This window comes from Vespa crabro, chromosome 1 (genome assembly GCF_910589235.1).
Source record: "Vespa crabro chromosome 1, iyVesCrab1.2, whole genome shotgun sequence".
In the NCBI taxonomy this organism is placed as follows: Eukaryota; Metazoa; Arthropoda; class Insecta; order Hymenoptera; family Vespidae; genus Vespa; species Vespa crabro.
In genome coordinates this window covers 15,998,224-16,019,843 of record NC_060955.1, presented here as the reverse complement: position 1 = coordinate 16,019,843, position 21,620 = coordinate 15,998,224, and the positions used below count along the sequence as shown (strand labels likewise).

General features: G+C 35.5%; 1 protein-coding gene across 3 annotated transcripts in view; it reads left to right on the top strand.

Moving 5' to 3' along the window:
* The window catches only part of LOC124424580 (protein artichoke-like), a 113,523-nt gene that overhangs the window by 40,058 nt on the left and 51,845 nt on the right, over positions 1 to 21,620 (top strand). Inside the window, exon 1 of one of the 3 annotated variants that reach the window (XM_046963894.1) lies at positions 20,039 to 20,380. The exons of 1 other annotated variant lie outside the window; for it this stretch is intronic. The gene's annotated coding sequence lies outside the window, so the exon portion shown is untranslated. Of the gene's footprint in view, positions 1 to 20,038; positions 20,482 to 21,620 lie in introns of those variants that run through there. One more of the 3 variants, XM_046964068.1, reaches the window with a different exon arrangement.

Below are 21,620 nucleotides of genomic sequence, written 5' to 3'. Positions count from 1 at the left end.
ACCGAGTTTTTCTTCTGTCTCTTTTCCACTGTAAGACTAACGGATATAGATGCAAAAAAAGAAAACAAAAAGATCTAAAAATAATTTAATTAGCCTTTCTTTCTATACCATCCTGAATTTCGCAATAATACTTACGATGAAATAAAGAGTGAAATATTTATCTTAGAATCATTCAAGTTTATATTTAAAACTGTTTATGTTATAACAAAGAATAAAGGATAAACTTTGAAATTTGTCTTAGATCCTATTTGCTAACATTTACATATCTCATTTAGGAGATATACCCAAGCTGTATATACTCATGCACCTATGTTGCATACGTACATCCGTTCGAATTATCGCACAGTGTTTACGCCATCGAGGACTCGGAAGGATGGGACAATTATTATTCGATCGGTATTACTCCTATAAATGAAGCAAATTGCAAGCACGAAGTGGGCGGAAGAAGGTGGGCTGACGAGAGGAAGGAAAATCGATTTATTTGTCCTCGACGTAGAAAGAGATAGAAATAGGTCGATAAGGTAGATATAGAAGGTGAAAGGGAATGGAAAAGAGAGAAAGGCATGGAATGTGCCGGAAGCAGAAGGACAGATAGAAGGGAGCGGACTACGCTCTCACAACCCTATCGCAAAAACTTTAATCGGTTTACTGGACGGTCCGAGCAGACCGATGCGAGATAATTGAAATCCACGTGGAAAGCTAGGACCCTCCAGAGATTGCCATTAATTAGAGCCATAGATCACTCGGCGCGGCTTGTGACAACCGAGCCAGATCCTCGATCCTCTCCCTCTCCTTCTGTTTCACTCTCACGATGGTACCAAGCTCGTCTTTGCTTAGCACACGGAATAATGTAACCTCTCGGTGCTGTTGCTGCTACGGCGACGTGCAGTATCTCCTGCTAATGTTACTCACACTAGCGAGTCCACGAAGGGAGGCCACGAGCGATAACGTATCTGCTGCCCTGAGCCAACTGGTATCTCGCGAAATTTATCCTGAATTAGATGGACCAACGTGCGAGGTAGTACTACCAGCAACTCTCTCATATCCTTTCAGATACCTTGTGCTTCCTACTTTATGACCTTTGAATCTCCCGCTATTGGAGATCCCACTATAAACGCAACTGGAGTTGATTCGCCAAAGCTCGTATTACACGCTTTAAAATAGGTATATTAAAAGGGTACTACTTCGAAATAAGGTCATTCTACAAGAGACTCTTTCGAGAAAAGATACAAATTCGATTTTAAATCGCTTTTCTGTCTTTATTTCTATTTTCACAATAAACCAAAATACGATACTCGAAGGATCGACCGACTGAAATATTTATAACTCTTACACGTTCGTTGTCATCTAACTTTTTCTCTGTCTGTCTGTCTGTCTGTCTGTCGGTCTGTCCGTCTCTCTCTCTTTCTCTCTCTCTCTCTTTCTCTCTCTCTCTCTCTCTCTCTCTCTCTCTCTCTCTCTCTCTCTTCCTCTCCGTTACTCCAATAGGATGTATCAGAGTCATGCAGCCATGAAAGCTCGATATCGTACGTCTTCCTTCGACCAAAACGGTTCCCTTCTACGAATTACTACCACCCACTTCGTCCTGTATTGTGTTCGCTATACGAGACACGGTTTATCCACAAAGCATGGACGTTCGTCGGCAGATTTTCCCATTCATGAATCACTTCTGAAAGCGAGCTTCCTTTCCAACATATAAATATACGTAAAAAGAATATTACTTCTCTCATTTCTACAATGACAGGCATCTTAGAAAAAATAATGATAAAGAATTTTTTTTCGAGAAAAATTTGAAGATCGTAGATTAATTATATTAATTTGTATAATACGAATTCGATCTTATCGATAACTTTATTATCCGGAACTTTATTATACAGAAAATTTATAACAATGAAAATAGAAGAACCACAATCGACTTCAACCTTTTATCTCTTGTCCTGAAAATATAAAATCGGTACTCGCAATAAATCATCCGATCACTCGAAAAAAAAGAGAATTCTAAAGGTTGAAATAGAATGGTAAATGGGGCTAACGTTATAAACGTTTTTATTAACGACAGCACAGCTTTGTACGGAATGGCACTTGAGAGATAGACGAAACGACTTCAAACGAGTCCGTATAAAAGCTCGATCGGGGATAAGAGCAACGGGCAGAAGCTGCCTTCGTTTCGTTATACCAATTGGTGAGTAGGTATGAAGAAGGAAAGAAGAAGAAGACGAAGAAAAGGAGAAAAGAGAGAAGAAAAGAATAAAGAAATAGAGAGACGTCTCTATGACTGCAGAAAGGAAAACGAGTTCAAAAAGATGGATTAGTACTAGTGTCTCTGTAAAGTTGTTTTCATTAAAGCGTAGAAAATCTTTTTAAAAGGATATAAAGGACTAGGAATACCTTTGGTCGATTCAACACTGAACACTGAAATTGCTGTCGCGTAGACAAAGTTGCAATGATGGAGGAGGTAAAGAGGGAAAGAAAAAGAGAGAGGAAAGGAGAGAGAAGCTTGCTAGAGTCTCCTGAAATTCCGTGTTAATGTCATTCACGGTCGATCGCTGGCACAAAGGAGCTCCCTTCGAGAAAATTGTATAGCAAAGAAAGACTCTAGAATCTCTTTTACTCCTTTATTCTCTTTTCTCGCAGTCTTCCTTCTATCTTATTTTACGATGTAAGTACGCGATAAAAGATAATGAGGAGGGGGAGTATTGTTTTGTCTTATTTCTTTTTTTACTTCTTTTCCAAGAGTAGCATTTCGGCTAAACCACCAGGCTCACTTAATTTCAACGAAAGTGTCATACTCGCCGAGCAGACAACAGGAGTCGAAAATAACTATAGTGGTAGTAGTGATGGTGACGATGGTGATGGTACGATTTTACGTGGCAAAAGGTATCGCTTGGATCGTTTAACCGTCGTTTCGATGGCATTGCCTAATCAAGCGCTTCGGAGTTTTCTGCGAAACCAAACTAAATATTAAACTCCTCTCATGAATGTTACATGGAAAAGTAGCTTCTCCTTTCTATAGAGCGATGCTTGCATTGTATTTTCTGCATCGTAAACGTGCAATACGACGTAATAAGAATCCTCCCCTGACCTTTCTCCCTTTTTATTATACGCTATATTACCAGATTGTTAATCATCGAAGTTGCACGCGGACTCCGTCTATAGAGTGAGAAAAAAAGAAAAAGTCTCTGTTTTTTCTCCCTTTCTCTCTCTCTCTCTCTCTCTCTCTCTCTCTCTTTCTCTCTCACTTGCTCTCTCTATATCTGTCTATGTATCTATATACCTCTCTCTCTCTCTCTCTCTCGATATATATATATATATATATATATATATATATATATATATATCGAGTGAACCAGGAAAGAGCCGAGGAACGAATCGAATGTATAATTAATAGTCCTTTCAAAATACCACGATCGACCAGAGTTTCTTAGACGCCTCGTATCGTCACTTACATAAATCTCAATCGTTTTCAGTTACTTCATTAAACGATCTAACATTTGATTTCAGAAATTAATCGATTATAGACTTATTACAAATTCTTGAATTCTTATATTTGTATTTACATACTTAGGTATATTTTTAATCAATGTAGAAAGGCCCAGAGAATAAATTTTATACAATGTGAACGTGAAGAGTTCTACATAACGTTTTTCTTAGTGTACGTTTCTATCCTAGTATCACTAGTTTAATTCCCAAGGTACTACTGCAGAAAGCCATAAAGAAGCCGGAGACTTTGTACGATCTTGTAGGATATATCTCTAAGGAAGTATTCTACTTAACCTTTCCTTTCAGGTTTATGCACTCATCGTTGATGCATAAATTGGATACCAAGAATCTTGAGACCATCGCTGATCCATTACAGACTTCAACGAAAAAGATGAATTTTCCATCGATAATGAGAAACACATTTTTCTCGATTTATAACAAATAAAATTCAACGAATATTTATATGTATATTAATTAAAATTGAAAGTTATTGATTTTAATTACAGCGATCATGTTCTTTATTTACGATAGAATACTTTCGCGAACGTACTCACAATCGATGTCTCTCTCTCTCTCCCTCTCTCTCTCTCTCTCTTTCTGTTAAATACACCACAGGAACGATGAAAGTAATTAATATCCACGGACAAAACGATTTCGCGTAAAGCTCACACAAAACTGATGGCGTACAATCGATTTCAGAGAATCAATAACTTCTCGTCGCGATTTGTCCATTTTTCCCCATACATTTTTTATCCTACTTCTATATCGAAACACGAACCAGGACATTTTCATAGACAGATGGATAGACATTATCCGATACATCTCGCATTACGTCGTAGAATGGTGAAGTGGGCGGTTAACGATCGACAATTTTTCTCTCGACATTTTCCCAATAATCAGAAACTCATACCTACCATACGCAAGTATGTACATATATGTATATATATATATATATATATATATATATATATATGTATGTATATATATGTATATGTATGTATATATATGTATATGTATATATATAATATATCTCATGTAAAGTCTCACTTTAAATAGCTGTACTCATATTAGTATAATTCGAGTGTGGCGGATGATGCTAAAAATCTAGGCCACAACTTTCCTTCTTTTTATAATTTCTCTACTTCATCCAGGTCGTTGTAAGCCGGAGCTATCCGCAAAATTCGTAATTGAAGAGAGCTTCCCAGATGGCTCAATTTAATTAACATCGCATCCTCGATCTTTCCTCCTTATGGATCGACGCGGTATGCAAATCGATCTAGCAGTCCCAACGTACTTGCGTTGATCGATATACCAATGCTCTATTTTAAATAGATTACAAAGATCGTTTCAATGTCCTAAAAGAGAAAAAAGAAAGAGAAGATAAAAATGATTTTTAATTCACGCTCTGATATCTTCACTTCAATTTAAAAGCTTTTCTTATATTTTTTTATATAGCGAAAAAGAGTATATTTATTATATGAGTATACATTTATATTATAGAATCATTACGTGATAATTATCAAAAGAGATGAACGGTTAGAGTAGTTTGAGAGAAAATAGGTACCGTCTTTATAATATATAAAATTATTTTTATTACATATCAAAATAATGTTATCGAATTACGAACTCTCGAATTTCGTTTCTCTGGATTTTTTAGCCTTCGGCAATTATTTCAGAACGCATTTCGAACTCTTGAAAAATTTCTTTTACCCAAAGGAAATGCTAGAGAAGGAGGAGAACGACGATGATGACGACAACGAACACGACTTTAATGAAATTTTTTTACCAAGTAAAAAACGTGAAGCATGCACGTGTGCTTACGCGGGCAAGTGCGACGAAAGCTTAATACGAATAAAGATTCATTTTTTAGCTCGCGGCGAAACCGTCGATGGTTGGAGACGTGGGCGACGCTATCGCCGAGAAATTGAATCGCCGAGATGGAAATTTTCACTCGCATTCGCATAACTTCGAAAATGTATATGTAAATTCAGGTGTACATATATGTGTACATATGTATGGGTGAATGCATGTAAAAAAATATAGATATATCTCTATGTCACGTGTATTACATGTGTATCATTTCTCGTATAATACCATCGATTATATTTTCAGTTCTTTAAAAGTCTATATTCATTTTTTACAAGCCGAGTTTATACATTCATAAGCATAAATGCAAGGACTGATCAATAGCTTTCGAAGGTAATCCTCATGATTCACTTTTCCTTAATTGAGAAGTTTATTAACGTCATATAAAGGATTGATATATATATATATATATATATATATATATCAATTTCACGTTATATATTAAATGTTAAATAAAAGAGTTCTTTTTTGTTATACTATTACACAAAAAATTCTTAAAAACGTATACTCTTGACGACATAATGCCTCTGTGCGTTTACCGTTATTCTCTTGACAATTATTTAGTATATCCAGCATAATAGGGAACCTAGCGTAATTTCAAATAACTTCCCTTTACCAGCGTGTAAAGAACTGTCGCGCGAGGCAGTTTGCCGTAAAAACTCCGGCGACTGCGAGGACGCTCGAGAGGAGGGTAAGTGAGCAGAGCAGAGAAAAGCAGAGCAGAGCAAAGCGGAGCAAAATAGAGAGGAAAAGTCTTATGAATTATGAAGTCAGGCACAGGCTGATGTTGAAAGAATGGTAATGGCCCGCGAAAATTTCTCCGCTTCGTTGATTTTAATCCTCAAATCCGAAAGAATATTTATTTGTAATTGAAAGTACAATTCGGATAAAAAAGACAGAGAAATAGATTAAAACATCTATCTTCTATACAATCTCTCGAACACTAGTTTTTCGTGTGATATTGAACGCTTTTCAATTGCCACGAACATTCCCCATATTGCAGTTTGAAACAGAAATTGATTTGGATCGGTTGTTTTCAGGAGTGCTGGAATTCAAATGCATCGAACTTGGCAGTCTTTTTTTAGTCACTTTTCTCTTTCTCTTCATTCTGCCCAGTTTGGAGCTTCCGAGATTGCTAGGAATGAATAGGAGTAGAGGTAGTACTCCACTCTAGTTATCCGGAACGTAAAATATTGTTTTCTACGCGTAATATATGGCGTAACGTCGACGGTAGAACGCATAAAACAGACAAAAGAACGTAAAGTTACGTGTTCGGACCATGAAATGCAGCCAACGATGTAATGCAAGGAGATAAACAAAAAAGAAGCAAACGTGGATTTAAACGCAGGGACTTTATTCGTTTGTGTATATGTACGTATGCTGAGTCGTTTCGCGCGTTTATCAGAAAATTTTATTATCTCACTTCCTGACAGTGCATGCATCCGCATAGCTTATATTCTTGTACGAATTCATATATTATAATTATAAGCTATTTTGTAGTTAAATGAAAAGATTGCCTTTTCTTCCATATTTCTTATAATTGACTTTTTTTTGTAAATTAAATCTACGTAGTATCAATCAAACAATGACGTTGAAATCTATGAAAGTTATATTTACAACGTTCATAAACATTATTTACAATTGATAATTAACATTAGTTATGTATACATAAATATGTTCCCTAATAATAGTAATAGGTACAAGATTTTATTCTTATTTATATAGTGGAAAAAAATTAACGAGGCGAAATTTGTTAATAGTATCTCCCTAAGAATACGTCGATATGAAAAATATCTTGCCGATCATGAGCAATTGTTTAATTTTTCAATTATATGTACATAAGATTGAATAAAACTACCATCTAATTTCATGAGATACAACGAAACGAATTCATTGCGCATCATAAATTTTTAAGGCATCAGTATTCGAATTTGATTATGTTCCTTATGAGACTTAATCAAACATTATTCGTGACTGTGAATTGCATTATTACAAGAAGAATATGAGAGAAAAAGATCTACATAGGACTCTTATATCTCCGTCTTTTGACTTGAAAGATTAATACCTCAAGATGTCTACTATGAAAAAGCTCAAAAAGTCGGGTAAACACACGTAGTTTGCTTTCTTTCTCTCTACTCATCTTTCTCTTATCTCGTTGCAGATGTCTCGTAATTCGCGCAATACATTATCTCTTTAATTTCTTTTCTTACGTGCACAGAAAGACTTTGAACTTGGCGCTTCCATTTTAATCTTCCACTCCAAGGGAATTTGTCAAATATATAATGTGCGTAATGCATACTTTATTATCTACCAACCATAAAGGACATCTTTATGTCTAACATCTCGAAAAACTCGAAATACTTGCACAAGGAAATTTTATATTCGTCAATATTCAAAAGATATATGAGCAAAGGGGAAAAGAAAAAAAAAATGAACAAAAGAATCCCTATATAAAATTCCATTTCGTATCGATTGGATCGTATAAATTCGAACGGAATGTTTTAAAAGCGAGAGAAAACATGAACACGTAAAAAAAAATATAGCACATTCCAGTATTCTGCGATTATTTTTAGATTTATTTCCAAAAAAGGTCACGATGTTGAATCCACTTTAAGAAGGAACGAACCAAGACCGACGAAGAAAAATTTTTCAATCAATTTTTCTCAAATGATAATTTGAGATATTTAAAAAATTTCTTGACTATACTCATGATGACATAATAAAAAATCTTGCTAACAATCAAAGAAAAAAACATTCTACGCTAATTGGAAAATAATCAATGACTTTGAAAACAAACACATAGATTTTGTTTCGAAGCACTTGATAAATACTAAAAAAAAAAAAAAAAAACCATCCTCTGATTTTCAAAATTCTCTCGTAAAAAAGAAATATCTAAAGAATCTCATGGCAACTGTCAACAACGAGGGTATGTTTAGAATGATAACGAGCGTTATGTAGTTGCATTATGGAAAACGGACGTATGCATTTTACAAGTAAAAACGTACTTGCACGGACACGTCAGAGATACGAGCACGCGCGACAAATAGAAGATAAATTGTGTCATGCTCGCGGATACGCTTGTACATACCTACGTATATGTATTTAAATAGGTATATGTATATACGTACAAGTACATAGAGCTATATAGCAAAGAGCAGGAGTGGATGTTGGAGCTCAGTGGAGCAACCACGCGGTAATACATCAAGTCCGGTAATTTATGGCAATGCGGTTAACCCTCTATGCGTTTGGCTCGCAGAGAGATCTGAAAGTCAGATCGCCCAACCTTACATCTTAGACCCGCGTCTCAAGGAGCCCACGGCAAAGGCACGCGAATCGGCACACCAAATTTCATTGAATCTCTCGAAAATCTTTGATTCTCTAACATACTGAACAATTTGAATCAAAGGGAAGGATTTGCGTTTTGTTTTTAACTTTGGTAAATGAGCTAACTTTGTGAATTATTCGAAAATAAAGTTCTCTTGATTCTCTTTTCTCTAATTTCCATTTAACAAATAAGAGAGCACTTTCCGATTTATTACCCTTCTGATAATAAAAAAGTATCGCTATGAACAAACTCGTTAATGATATATTTAACAACCGTTGTCTCTAGCCGAACGAAAATTATATACAAAATTCGTTTGCCTTAGTCACTCGATTTCTAACAGATTTAACGCTCCAAATGACCTTATCCTTCTGTCCGATTCTCTTTCTTGTCTGAGATTGAATGGAAAAAAGGTATTTCATGCCAGTCGCGTTTAAAGTATTTAAGTACAGGCATTAATGAACTCTTCTGTACAATTCGTCTTTGATCTGACAGGAAAGCGGATCACGAACAGGTTTTATTTTCTAGCGAAGTACAGGATAGTAAGAGGAATTCTCTCTCTCTCTCTTTCTTTCATTCTTTCTCTCCCTACCTCCATCTCTTTCTATCCTCCATCTCTTCCTCGCTATTATCCTTTATTGGTCTCTCGTCAAGCTCGCCTCTTCTTTCGAAACAACCTTTGCGAAAATAAGCACTTTCTCCCTATCCCTTCTTTTTTTTTGACATCTAAAAGACGTCAACGTCACCGATGAATCTTTGAAACGAAGGGTGGAGGAATGCAAGAAGGTTGCTCCAGTAGAAACGTCGTCGTCTTTTCTGCTCTCTTCAGTTGCACCGTCCATTGTGAGCTACCAAGTACGTTCGCCTTTCATTGACTAGGCTTTCATTGGTTACTGCTTCCACGCTACCACTGCACGCTTTCTCTCTCTCTGTCTCTCTCTCTCTATCACTCTCTCTCTCTCTCTCTCTCTCTCTATCACTCTCTCTCTCTCTCTCTCTCTCTCTCTCTCTCTCTCTCTCTCTCTCTCTCTCTCTCTTCTTTACACCACCCTTTGCCGCTTCTCGTAGTACATCAAAGTGCGTCCTCGTCGACAAAAAGCAAAGTATCCGGGAGGAAAACGCGCGGCTTCCGTCCACATTAAAGCTAAAGTATCAAGATAGGTGCGATTTTAAAAACAGGTTCCTGTAAAATACAAGTAAATAAGTGAACATTTTAAACTAACGATCCGAATGTTATGATTCAAAGAAATAAATATATCTATAGATAAAAAGAGATAAATGGTATCGCAAAAGTATGTATTCATATATATGCCAAAATAACATTCACGACTTATCTATTCTCTAAATTCCCATCAAAGGAATTCCACGACACAATCTGGTCTCTCACGAATTCTTGAGAATCTTGATGACTTGAGAGCACATTTCTGGAGGATTCCAAAGAAGAAAATCATGATATTACAACGTCCGATGTCGAGCATACACACAAATCGTTGGAGTATTCACGGAAAAATAGCGAAAAGCGAGAAGGCGAACCGTTTTGCAGAGACTTCGATTTTTATCGGCTTTTCTCTTTACGTGTATGTATGTGTACATATACGAGTATTATGTGTGGTTAGAGCGACAAAAAGTTTTCGAACGAAATCTCGTTCGGTGTGACGATTCGGATTGCGAACGAAGCTCGATAGAAATTGCTGTCTCGCCGTATACCTATACATAGATAAATGTATAACGCGATCGATCCGTCCTCTTTTACACGAGAATTTCTCGCGAGACGACAAACGGCCGAGCGTGAGGATCTTCCAGACATCAAAACTGAGTTTTGACACGTATTTCGGAACATTCCTTTTGCGGTTGAAGTTGCGACGTGGAATCACCATCATCGAGCTGTCGCGCCGGTGAAAGAACGAAAAGAAATGAATGTTTCTATGCATGTGTATGTTTAGCGCGTGCGTGCCTGTATATGTATGGGCACGTCTGTATATGTGTGTGTGTATGCGCACATTCTTGTGTGTATACGTGTTTCTGTGGATGTATGTATAAGTGGGTTGTGGAAGAGGAACGACGTTCTTGGCCACGAGTGACGAAGGGTTGTAAAGGAGGAAGCTTCGTCACTGCAAAGGGAGAAAGTGGAACGCCAACGAGAAGGAAAGGGGTAAAGGGAGACGCGGGAATGGAGAGGAGAGCCGGCGGTCTCTTTGAAAATACCTTCTGCGAACGGATCGCGAACGAGAAGCGCGCCTCGGAAAATCAGATCTCGGAGAAAAGCGCCGTCGCGGAACCTTTTTCCTCTCTGTCTCTCTCCTCTCTGTCTTTCTCCTCTCGTCTTTCACAAAATCATCTTTCCGAGTATGCCAGTACTCTTGCAAATCCAAGAGAAAGAGAGGGAAAACTTTCGTTTCCTGTAAAGAAACCGCTCGAACTTCGTCGATGCGAATATACTTGCCATCTCGTCGAGTATCTTTTCTTATTTCTTTCTTTTTTCTTTTTTTTACTTTTTTAAAGAAGAGACAGAGAGAGAGAGAGAGAGAGAGAGAGAGAGAGAGAAAGAGTGAGAGAAAGAGAGAGAGAGAGAGAGAGAGAGAAAGAGTGAAAGAGTGAGAGAAAGAGAGAGAGAAAGAGAGAGAGATAGAAAGAGAAATCGAAATACACTTTGAAAAGTTTCATCCTGTTGGCCGAATTCAACAGAGATGGATATTAAAATTAGCATCGTAACGAAGCCCTGATGTACCTATATACATATTTATATACATATATACCGTAGGTATATATACGACGAGTTATGCCGATTAAAGCTCGCATTCGCCGTCGAGTTAATTTGCAATTTGATTCGGTCACGTTCCGCATGGAATATTTCGAAAATAGAAAAAATAAAATATAGATTAGTTTCACGCGAACTCTCTAATGTTCTTATCGCGAGCTGCTTATAAACGTAAAGCACGAAAGGATGTAAAAGAAATTGTTAATTTAAATCCTTCAATTCGCTCGTTATCATATATATTTTCGTTTGTTGGATGTAGAGTATGTATCTATATACAATTCTATATGTTACGCAATTCACTCGTGAACATATCGATACATGTAATTTATAACTAGGGCACGGCTACACGAAATTCAATACTCGTTCATAAATAATTAGTCATAAAACGTATCGGAATTGTCGGAATAAATGGTTAAACAGAATAATTCTTCAAACGTTACATGGGAACCAACGACAATCGTACATGCATTATAACGATAATATTATAAAATACGATGGAGACCGTATTGGAAAGGATGATAAATAGAAGTCAAATTGAAAATTTGAACGGAATTCATCGCGAAGCAAACCTTCGATTCTCTCGAAAGAAAAAAAAAGAAATGAGAGAAAAAAAACTGTTTCTCGATACACAAAAGAGAAAACTTAGTTTAACAGATAAAAATATTTTTCATTCCAATCTCAATGTCTTCAGGAATTGTTCAAGCATAAAAAATAGCTATTTCTTGCATTAGTTTCAGCTTGTTATAAATATATCCAATTTGTTTGAATAAATAATGAAGGTAATTCACACCAAAAGAGAAAACGTGTGTCCAATAAAAATTACAAGGAAGGAGTCGAATCTGTTGGAAGAGGAAACTTACAGAAATAATCACTAAAGTCTTTACTTGCAAACGTTTTCGCAATTACTTATACGCCGGCCAATGGCGGCCACGCACGCAGTCGCAGATAACACGTGTGTCTGCTCGCGCGTGCACGTGTACACATTCGGTTACTAGAGGAGAACCTCAAGCGAGGTTGGATCGTCGTGTAACAGGAAATGCATATTTCATGGAGAGAATGCAAATGAAGTGGTGCCCAACTCAAGGCTCGCTATGTATGCATACATTTGGCACGCATTGTTTCTCAAGAAATAAGGAGAACTTAAAGAGTGTTCCAAAAGTGGTTTGACTAAAAAACCAATGTCGCGAAAAGAACATGAAATACATAGAAAGAAAAAGACAAAGAAAGAGAGACGAATTTTTATTGCACAAGAACAGTTGAGTTTAAAATAAGCACAAGAACGAAGAACGTGACTAAAATTCTACTATTTTTTTTTTTTTGAATCTACATTCACAGACTACAGTAAGACAGATATTATATGAATAAATTAAAACTATGAAGCATAGGGTACGCTTGGAAGAAGGCAATTAGCACTTAATGTTAAAAGAGAATTAGAGAGATAAAGAAGAAATACCAAATGATATGATGATATGACAATACTCGAGAGTATACGACGATCCCGGTATAGTGAGTACTTAAGTTTCTACCCAAAATTTTGCCTTCCATCGGCTCAGTCTCCCTCATGCATATCCAGAAACCCGAGGACGACTCGAATGCCGTATGCAAATGTGTACAGCGTCGTAGATATGCCTAGCTCCTCTATATACACCCCTATGGCACCCTCTCTACTGAGTTCTACGCTTGCGTGTTCCTCTCTCTCGCTTTCTGGCTCTGAACACGCATGTGTATGTATGTATATGTCTTATCGGTGTTCCGAGATTTCGACCGTTTACGGACGTTGTTCCACATACGCGGGCCGCCATGACGCGTTATATACGATCCCTTAGACTGAATTCACGCGAGGATCGTCCCAATGACGTATATCCGTCGAGACTGACAGGCACTGACTTTGACGTCTCATTGCTATCTCACTGCAACCATGCTACTTCTTAATCTAGGCTATTATGCATTATATTTCAAGTAAATATATTAAGATATTTTATTTGTTTTAAGATGTTAATACAAAAAAGAAAATTTTTCTTAAAATATCTTTATCTTTTTCGAACTCGTTCGAGACAGAAAAAAATTAATCATTTTAAAAATAACGTCACGAGAAGTCCTATTAATGCGACAGCAGTCATAAAGGGAAACGCAATCGCCACAATTTCAAGTAGCGCTTGAGGGCTTATTAAAGTTGCTGGGAGTTCGTTGAGTCGTTGTGTACAATGTAGATTTGTTTAAATCACACGAAACTTTTTCCTTGTAAGTTCATCGTGAAAGAAGATTATATAAAGTACCATCGCGAAATACTTTTAGCTAGAAGAATTTCTTCGCAGTTCGCACTTTATTTCGCGCATTTATTCACATTTTCTACTATATCCAACCTTCGTGTCATTCATCGTTTTTATTAGAACTTTTTCAGAGAGCATCAATGTTTATAGTGAATTTCGGCCAGCAGAGTGTGTTTTTAAACTTTTTCAAATCGAACTTGCATGTAGTCGGATACAAATTTCATCGATCTTTTGAAAACAGAACGACATAATTCCAATACTTATTCGTTCTTTCTCCATAATTTTTCATACCGAGGGCATTGGGCAAAAAGTGATAGAACTTGATGTTTAGAATTATCAGAGCAACGATCGATAATTCGCAAATGGAAATGAAATCAAAATACGTGACTTTTTTTTTTCTCATACATCACAAATACTGTTCTTTTTTTTCGTGATTAAAAAGTTGAACAAAGGAAAAAAGATAATAAACTGTAACCACGATTTCGTTCCTATATTTTTATAGATATATTAAAATGAAGTTTATATCATTAGTATTTTAAAATACTTTTCAAACCGAAATCATACTGGATAATTATTTTACAGTGCTGTAAATCGAATATATTAATTAAATAGCTCGTTACGTTTGATTAGTTCGGAACAAGCACAGATAAAATTAACCTAATGATCAAAAAACAGATGATAATGAGATTCAAACGATTTGTTATTATTTCATGCAAATGTCTAACTAAAAATATCGCATCATTCGAAATTCAAATAATGTATAAATATTTTTCATTATCGAAAGCAATAGCAATTTATAGACTTTTGCAGATAGAAGGATAGTATGAAAACGTTGAATATAAGAAGTGGTGATTCGTAAATATCTCTTTAAAGAGATACCAAATAAGAAATTGAAAAGCCACGAAAGAAGTGGGAAATTAATTTATCGGAAATTCAATTGTTCTGGCTATTTGTGTCAGCAAATTCAATTGATTGAAAAGAGAGAGAAAGAAGATTATTATCGTATAAGACAAGCATATATATTCTTGCATATGGTCGAATATCATTGCAAGATCATTATCCACCTATTATTCATAAATTTGATTTCCTTGAAATATAATTATCTAATATCTAAAGTGATTGATGCAGTTTGCAAGCGGCGCAATTGAATTCGGTTTTTTGTGTTAAACTATCTTCGTTCAAAAATAAAAGTAAAAGAGAAACACGAACGCAAAGTATGAAAGAAAACTAGCGCAACGTGAAGCAAGGAAAAAGCGAGAGAGAAAGGAGGGTTGAATAAAAGACATCGAGTACCGTGAAATGATATACGATCTAGAAAATAGAGAGAAAGGAAAATCCAACCGTGAATACCACCTGATGTTTCGAGTTTCACAACGACAACACTGACGGCTCCCACGAGGACCCCACGAAGGACGCTTTAAAGACGGTTAGGTTAGCCATGAGTAGATAGGAACTTTTAGTTGTCAGGTCTACGGACGAGAAGAAAGTCGAAACTCGCACTCTCGAGATTATCGACTTTGGAGGAGATGAAAATAAAGGAGTCGCGTTTTCGCAAATAATCACATATTTTTTGCGATCGAGAAAAAGTTTCTACACGAAAGCACGAGAGTTACACATTTCTTTGGATAAAAAGCCAAGGGAGAAAGAAAGAAAAAGAGAAAAGAAAAAATCTTATTGGAAACGCGTCAAGTAGTAACCCAGTTTCACTCACAACTATGCTCGTTCATTTACGGTTTATGCAAGGAACAGTCTGCGCGACGAAGGGTGTGAATGTGAAAGAGGGGTTGAGCCTGGGTAGCAGACGGTTCGAGGTAGATAAACTTTCCTCCATGTGTCATACCGTGTAAATCAGGAAACATGTAAACTGGTAGTTCGGCACCAAGTAGCGATAGTCATTAGCGAACTTCCAAACGATCGTCCATTACTACTTGCTTCTACGAAAACTTCTCGCGTCGTCACTCGTCTCGTATGTCAACCAAACTGGAAATTCTTTTTCGAGTATTTCCAAAAGCATGTGTGTGTATGTGTGTATATGTGCGTACGTTGAGCAAGCGTACCAATACTACTTTATCTTTACACGAAGTTATAGTCTGATGAGCCACCGTATCGTCATTATTTAATAAATTGTACGTGCTTCTATGTTCCATTAACGAGGATCGTTCAATATGGGTAGTGTATCTTAAGCTTTGTAACAGGTATTTTTTTGGTTAATAGGTACATATGGATATGAAACGGTAATTCACACATATCACGTAGTAATATAGAACTACGCAGAATCAACCGAGGGAGTTCGAGGAAATTCGCTGATGAGATATTCCGAATTGGATGAACTCGTTAGAATATCTTTGAAGTTGAATGTTGTTGCTCGACGTAAAGATATGAATCAGGATAATTTTGAGTTTGAAAAACAAAAATTTTAATTAGAATGAAATATTCTTATTTAAATTATATGCTTGCTTTTCCTACTGATTTGTGAATAGATATATAATTATAAAAAAATATATTTCGAAGTTCAATATTTTGTTCGTTTTTACGTTCATCATGCATATTTTTTCTGATGGAAACTAACTCTCTAACATTGTTAGAAGGATAATACGTATATTTGCTTACAATTTAAGTTAGTCTCTCATTGTTTTCGCATTTGGAATAACGGTTTTCGCAATTCGGATTATGTTTGTGGAGTGCATGAAAGTGACATATTAGTTTCACCGGACGAGAGACACGCTATACGTTGTTGTAACATTTGCTAATTATCAAAGTGCAGAACATTTGTACGACGCCGTCACCACTCGCAAGGATTCCTTGTCGGTCTCTCATTCTCTCAGCCTCTCGTACTTACTCGTTCTCGCGTAGCTATCAACGACGGAAATACGAGGTCGCACTTTAACCACGTATCGATTCGACGACAACTGTCTAATCGCGAGAACTTTACATTTTGAATATATATCGTGTCAACCCAAACTAATATATCGCATTAATGCGTTAAGATAAAGTGTTTGACGGAAATATGCAAGTAATATCACATCGACTACTCTCAAACACTCTTATCGAGAGGGAGCTGATTGCATTCATTAACAAAACACTATTAAACCTTTGATGTGAGGAAATTTATAGCTACCGCTAACGTATAAGAAAGATTTAGATATATATATTAATTTATAAATAAGTGCCGTTAAAAAATTAAAAAGTTTATTATAATAATATAAAACTTATTTATGAATCAATCCAATAGAATATACATAGATATATATGTTAATTTTTTATCATTTTTATTAGAAGTAATAAATATTGAGTTAATCCATAAATAATATTATTCTAATAATATTAATTAATATAATTTATATGTATATATATATATAATATAATTGTAATAATATTAACTGTAATAATTTATAATATTATTGCAATAATATTTATATTTAATAAGCTGTTTACTTAAATTAGAACTTATTTATAAATAAACCTTATACTTTTTAACGATAATCTTACGCCTCAAAGTAATCGATTTTACTAGAAAACTTCTTCACTTTCAAATTAGTTTTCTTTGCTCGATCGTTCATCGACATAAATCGATTTAGTCGATCCGATTTGTCTCTCCGTTCAAGAAACGATCTTTTGAACGCTCTTTAAAGACTCTATTAAAGCATCAAAGCACTCAACTTAACAAAATTTTACTTTTAGAATCAACATTTTTACGTTTTTCATTTTTTTCGTTAACTTCGAATGAACAGATTTATAATATATTTTTGGAGTCTTGTTAAAAGGGATTGTCTCTTGTTCCTTAATTCGTTCAAACCTAATTCAATTTATCACTTATTTCTTTGAATGAAAGTTGATACATGACCTTCATGTATAGTGTCGACAGCTATGTAGAGCAGCAACCATTTTTGTTAAAAAAAATGCTTTGAAAGGCGACTTCTTAATGTAAGATTCATGAAAAAAGTTGGGCGGCCGGGTAATCTGAATTAGGGATTCGAGTTCGGATCTTCCTCTTTCCAGGCGGCTACTCTAACCATTACCAAGTTATCCAAGTCCTTCGATCAATCTCCTACTTATATGAAATGAAAGTATTCACACTAATTTGCCTTCATAGGGTCAGTTTTCATCCATCAGTCACACTGCAACAAGTACGAAGGCTATTCGTGCTACAGTAAATACTCAGGATTATTTGAACCGATTGATTGGATTGGAGCTTTTTGATTGAGATTTTCGTTAAACCGTATTTTACGAGTAACTCATCATTTTTCGTTTTAAAAAAATACATTGTTAGACATAGGCATCCTTAAATATTTTCAGTTTCTGACAATCTTGAGCACTTTGCATCTAATCTCGATCTCCATGTCATCTAATGTCATCCATTCAGTATTGTGGTATATTCTTCCACAGTTTTTATTCAAACACAGAAACGTATAACATTTAACAACAATCTCTGCCGTTTAATGACTGATAAATATTCTGCTATATATCCTGGAATATTTAAAAATAACATTTTTGGAAGTAATAAATTAGTATCATTCACAAAGAATTTAAAGAAAAAAGAAAATTAAAGTAATCTCAACAGATATAAATTCATTAAAGAATGATAACATGTTACAAAATACTGTTTTACACAAATATTTATATTTGTTTGCAGAACACGAAGCCATAATTCTTTTTCGAACTCGAAACATAGCATACACCACTACCCAAACACACACAAATACATACTATCTCCCACATATCATGGAAGATTTAGCTCGTAATATTTTATCGGGATAGCCATGGGCTGACTTTAAGAGGGCTGCCCTGCGTCGAAAGCGACCATTCTTCTATCGCTTATACGAGCTTTAGTCAGCCTCGGGACAAGTTCGATCTTCTCGTTTTAAACTTACTTCGCTGACGACGGCGAGCACTGAACATTGAGATTCGCCGGGTTCTACATTATTTCTTGCAGAAAACTATATCGGAATACGACAAAATATAGGTATAAGAATAATAAGAAATGTTCTTGAAATACATATATAATATGTAATTCTAAAATTTTTTTCAATCGACAATATTTTCGTTTTCTCTTTTTTTATGTCATTTGATTTCATGTTTAATTATTTTCTACGAGCTCTTAATGCGAGCTTTCCCCTTGTACCATGTGTCAAAACCAATTGTCAAGAGTTTAATCTGCTTCGAATTTACCAGGTTGAAATAAAATAAATTTGACGTAAAAGAATCATCGATATTAATCGTTCGGTAGAAGATTCGACTTGTTTTGACGTGCCTTACAGAAAATTTTTCAAATGGACATTTTTTACCATTTCTTTGTTTTTTTAATTCGTAACGAACGTGTAACTATGTATGCATACAAATCATTTTTTATTTGGTCCCTGAAAACCAGATCGAATTCCAACAAAATTTTATTACTGGCCGGTGTGCGAATAATAATCGTCGATGGGCGTGCGTGCGCGAGTATTACACGAAAATTCGGAGTAATATTTTCACGGAATTTGTACAGATCGGCAATATCGAAAATACATACATCGCGCGTAAACGAAAATTCGAGACTAGAAAATCGAGAGAGAAAGAGAGAAAGAGAGAAAGAGAGAGAAAGAGAGAGAGAAAGAGACAATGCATTTAACTGCAACGCGTTAAACGTGCGCTTGTATTGTATTCTGTAACAACGACCTGAAACAAAGATGCCATCTTCGAAAGAACAACAGATGGATATCAGAAATAAAACGACGCAGAAAAATCATAGCAATAAGGCATACGTGTAGATATACAGCCAGAAGGCGTTTTGAAAAAAGAGTGAAATAAAAACATGCAAGATATTGAAGATCAGAGTTACATAGACATACAAAAATATTTTGATCAAAATAATATTTGATATAGTATTTTTTTAATATAACGTATGTAAATTCTAAGAAAAAATAATTACATAGAAACACATAGACTCATATATATATATACATATATGTATATATATACATATATATATATATATATATATATATATATATACATACTAAATACAAAAATATGTCTAAATCGTAGAAATATCACACATAAATCGAGTGATAAAAATAGAATTTTAATAAGTTTGCATGAAATATACGAACGAGAAAATAAGCGAATGTATATGCACTGAAGTAACGAGATAAGAAAAGGCAACAAGGACACATACGAAGGACAAAGCATAGTGCAAGGACCGTCCGCCGGTTAGACAGGCAAGGTAGGCAGGCAACAAGCGAGGTAAGTAAAGCAAGCAAGGCGAACAAGCAAGGCAACGCCAGCAACCAGCCACCCGGCCAACCACCCAGTCGGCCTTCCAGCAAGTAGGGAGAGTCAGGAACGAGTCAGACGGACGAACGAACGCCAGTCTACCGTGGGCGCACGTCGCGACACCACGTGTATCTCTCTGCTTGCGTATCTCTCCGTTCGACTCCGCTTATTATCGCCCTTTTTCCTAATCAATTTTATGACTTCTATATTTCTCAACGACCTCAATTCACAGTGATCGTGCGATTGTTTTCTCACGAATTAACTTTCTAACCGTTTCATTATAGTGTTCTCGAAGGGAAAATTATCAAGTTAATACAACTTTGTGAGTTGTTTCAGTAGTGGTGTTACTTAAGAGAGACAGTGACGTTGTAATTCCGTTCTCAGCACAAACACGAGGAATCGATCCATGTTCCACGATCGCAAGAGTTCGAGGTAATAAAGGATTACGGGGCAAAAAACGGAAATTATAGTGCTACTCCTCGTTTCGGTAGACGCGACAGCTTTCAACGAAACAGCTTTCTAAGCTCTTCTATGTTCGTAATTCATAAGATAAATTGCTTGTCTATGTCGTATATACAACATAGGACATTATTTCTATTAAATCGTTTGATCAAATAGGTTATAGTCCTATTCCTGATGCGAGGGAAGAATAACAAATGCAATCGAACTATCCACCGGATCTCAAATTTCTCACGATCGATATTGCGCATTTTGTACAAATTACTGTGTGTATCTGTATACTCAGGTTTCAACGTGAAAAGTTTTTACTATCAACGACAGTTGTTATTTTTAGGAGAATCAATGTTTTATTTTTTTACTTTTTTAGTAATTTGTTCGACATAGATTCGGTATTCCGTCGTGTATTTTTTTTTATCTTTTTTTTCCTTTTTTTTTTCCTTTTTTTTTTGACAAAATCGACTTCGATCATTGTAAAGTGGACAAAATATTCGATAACCGCGCGTACGTTTTCCGCGGATGTTCCATTAACGTCATTGTGACGATCAGCATTTATTCAATGTCTCCACGTCAGAAAAAACTCAATTTCAAAGGGAGGGAGTACTAATTTTTTTCCACTCTCGTGCGATATCGCTGGCACCTGACGCTCTTGGTCCTACAGCGTTTGTAAAATATTTGCTACGATCGTTCGCGAACTACATTTTGCACGCAAATATTCAACGACAACAATTATTATGGAACTATTCTCGTTCGATACTAAAAAGTGTCGATTAAATACTCTTCTATTTTATCGTAAAAAAGATTTTTTCTTCTTTTCTTTTCAGATTCTTTTCTTTAATCCTATTCGTTTTTTCGTCTTTTAATGTCTCTCATTAACACTATCAAAAAGTTAATTACGAACCAATTTGATCAAAAACGAGAGGCTTTAAACGGAAGTATTGAATAATAGAAATCATTTTGATTTATAAGTCACTCATTTATTTTAATCAATACGCTCGATAAGAGTATTGACAAAGTTAAAATTTGAAATCGTTCATAAGGTACAGTATAGTTTATAACCCGATAGGATAAAAAACTTTATCGATTATTTTAATTCCTTTAATGTCGACTACGAATTCGAAACGAAAAGAATAAGATATTGGATAAACTAATCTTAAAAGATATAAATATTGATTTCCGTTGATCTATTAATTAAAATTTTCATTTTGGGTAAACT